The sequence below is a fragment of the Brassica oleracea genome, chromosome C3, assembly GCF_000695525.1.
Source record: "Brassica oleracea var. oleracea cultivar TO1000 chromosome C3, BOL, whole genome shotgun sequence".
Classification (NCBI taxonomy): Eukaryota; Viridiplantae; Streptophyta; class Magnoliopsida; order Brassicales; family Brassicaceae; genus Brassica; species Brassica oleracea.
In genome coordinates this window covers 56610955-56611183 of record NC_027750.1, presented here as the reverse complement: position 1 = coordinate 56611183, position 229 = coordinate 56610955, and positions in this window count along the sequence as shown.

The window sequence follows — 229 nt, the reverse complement described above, 5'->3', positions numbered from 1 at the left end:
CTGCCACATACTCCGCTTCACAAGTAGAAAGAGTGACAATTGTGTGCTTCTTTGACATCCATGTGAAAGCGGTTTCTCCAATGAAAAACGCGAAGCCACTTGTGCTTTTCCGGTCATCTACATCTCCACCCCAATCGCTATCGCTATATCCAACAAGCTTGTAATCGTCAGAAATAGAGTAGTACAAGTCAAAGTTGATTGTACCTTTGATATAGCGTAGGATCCTCTT